The sequence below is a fragment of the Euprymna scolopes genome, chromosome 1 (assembly GCF_053919585.1).
Source record: "Euprymna scolopes isolate OS-2025 chromosome 1, ASM5391958v1, whole genome shotgun sequence".
NCBI classification, from domain to species: Eukaryota; Metazoa; Mollusca; class Cephalopoda; order Sepiida; family Sepiolidae; genus Euprymna; species Euprymna scolopes.
Genome location: NC_136482.1, coordinates 187,721,369 through 187,724,176, shown reverse-complemented (window position 1 = coordinate 187,724,176; position 2,808 = coordinate 187,721,369). Strand labels below are relative to the sequence as shown.

The window sequence follows — 2,808 nt, the reverse complement described above, 5'->3', positions numbered from 1 at the left end:
CCTTTACATACATACATACATACATACACAATAACACACACGTATATATACATACATACACACAATAACACACACTTATATATACGTACATAAACGACTCTTTCCATTGTTTTTATTCGTTTGTTTTTTGTTTTGTTTTTTGTTTAAAACTTATTTTACCATGTCTCGTATTAATGATAAAATGATATTTAGTTATTGATTTTAAGCTAGTAATTAAACTAAAATCTATAGATCATCTCCATAAGAGTATTTATACGTTTGGGAAATTATATGTCTATAAGTCATTGTTTCTCTCCTACCCTCACCCCCACTCTAAAAAAAAAACACAAAAAAAAACTCCATATTTAGAAATTTAAAATAATTGGAATCGGCAATTGTACTGTAATCGAGAAAAATATTGGAATCGTCCCATCACACACACACACACACACACACACACACACACACACACACACACATATATATATATATACACACACACACTCAGCCGGATAGCGTAGCGGTAAGAAGCGCTGACTGTCGCCTGGGCGGTCGAGTTTAAATTCTAGTTGCTGGTCTAGCCGCGCTGCTGAGCTGTGATACAGCGAAACAGTACTGATGTGGACTATATATATTAGTAGATATTTACATGCATGAATAAAAATGTAGGTTTAATGCTAGATAGTGGAATAATAATCGGTGATTTATTTAATTCATCTAACCGTAACCTTTCCCTCCCCCTTCAGACTCTGTACCACACACTCGTCCCTGCCGATATGTAAATACGGCTAAGAATTTCAATAAAACAAATTGAATACAAATGTCATTCACTTCGTTTTGTTTATCTTAAGAAAACGAAGTAATATTTCGAAAAAAAAAAAAAACTTTTCAAAATAAAACTGGAAAGTTTATGTATCGTGTTGTGTACATACCGATTTCCTTGGTTATGGAATAGTCCTCTTTCTCTTTAGTTTTTCGTTCCAAAAAATGAAAATAATTTCTTTAAAATGTTTCAGGGAACTTCCGTGAACTTTATTACTGCTTTGGGGAAGTAATATTGTCCAGTCGATTTCCCTGAGAAAAATGGTAAAATATTCCAATTTCAGGGTTGAAAATATCTGGGTGCTTCTTCAATCAGGCTTATAATATATCCCTTCTGTGGTATCGTGTGTCTGTTTTACTTAAACGAACACGGTCTTTTTTGTATTCTTTTTATATCCTAAACGAAAGGAATATTAAAAAAAAAAATAATTGTTTATTAAATATAATTCCGTTCCAACATGGTGATATACAATGCTGCTGTTTTTGTTTAGTATTAGTAATAGTATTCCCCATTGCTTGGGTTTCCACTGATTGTCACAGATCACCGGGTCCGGTCGATCCTCTTTCGTCTGCAGAGAAAAAAAACACGCACTATTCTTCGTTTTTTCATGTCATTATTAAAAGCAAACTAATAACAGAGCCTTAGTCTATTTATGTGATTTACTTTGGCAAAATGGCATAGTATTTTTGTCTCCTGTTTATAATTGTACGTAGCATTCACAAAACGGGAAAAGAACGGAGAGATTGAAACCTCTCCTCTCTATAATATTACTCTTTTTTTTTCTTTTTATCTATTTTTTTTTTTGCTACTTTTTTAACTATAGTTTTATTGCTAGACATACGTTCCTGCCATCAGTGTTCTCTCTCTCTCTCTCTCTCTCTCTCTCTCTCTCTCTCTCTCTCTCTCTCTCTCTCTCTCTCTCTCTCTGCTCCATTCAATTCTCTCTCTCCCGCATTCCCATAGCCCTGGTTCCCGATAAAAACACAGTCTTTATAAAACGGGTCTACGCTACGCTTGTGCTGTTATACTTAAGCAGTCGTGGTGAGTGCGCTTGTCTCATACGCATATTAAAACAGTAACATTGAAAACATTAGCGCTATTTTGCCGCTCTCTGCGATAACCAGCCTATCAGTTCATAACTGTTGTGTGTGTGTCTGCGTGCGCGCGTGCGTGCCTTCCAGGCACACCCGCACAGGCGTAGTATGTACACGAAAAAAAAAGGCTTTTTGATACATGTAGATCTATTCAACATTTTGAAGCATACTATCATATGCATGTGCGAGTGCTATACACACTAGCTGAAGTATCCGTGCAGTCGTGCACACACGAGAACATATAACAATAAAGATTACTTTTGTTATGAAAGCTTGTTTAGGGAAAGTACTAACCTATAATTATGCATGACTTTTCTAATGGATTCAGAACGAAACCGTGGGTGCAAACTAATCGATGCGAACGGGTAATTCAATACAAAAACTCATAACATTACATGACCGAAGTTATGGGGCTAGAAAATGTTTCGTTACTAGAAATGGAAGTTATTTTAATTTTATTAATTACTAGCAGTTCAACCCGGCCTTGCTAGGGCCATATATATTGTTCATAACTTTATGTGCAAATGTATACATATTAAAAAGTTTGATTCATGTCCAGGTAACCTACATCTAAAATTTCAAGTGTTTACACTCAAAATTGGCGAAGGAGTTCGGTAGAGTCTGCAAAGGGCAGTTCTTTCAACTTTGCCCAAAAACTGATTAAAACGCTTCCTGCAATGTCTGGATACTTTTTACGTAAAATTTCAAATGTTTAGACCCAAAGGTCAAATCTTTTGAACTTTGACCCCTTGGCGGCCAAAATTTCGGCGAAACCCCGATTAAAAAGCTTGCTCTATGTCTAAATACACTTTATGTAAAATTTCAAATGTTTAGACCAAAAATTGGCTGAGAGGTCAATTTATTTTTTAACTTTGGCCCCAATTTTGACCCCTTAACATTTATTGTTTTGGG

General features: G+C 35.4%; 1 protein-coding gene across 1 annotated transcript in view; it reads right to left on the bottom strand.

Moving 5' to 3' along the window:
* Window positions 1-1,712, bottom strand: part of LOC145278268 (WSCD family member CG9164-like) — a 193,393-nt gene extending 191,681 nt beyond the window's left edge. The window contains exon 1 of the mRNA XM_080130562.1: window positions 912-1,712. The gene's annotated coding sequence lies outside the window, so the exon portion shown is untranslated. The remainder of the gene's footprint in view (window positions 1-911) is intronic.
* Window positions 1,713-2,808: the final 1,096 nt, after the last annotated feature.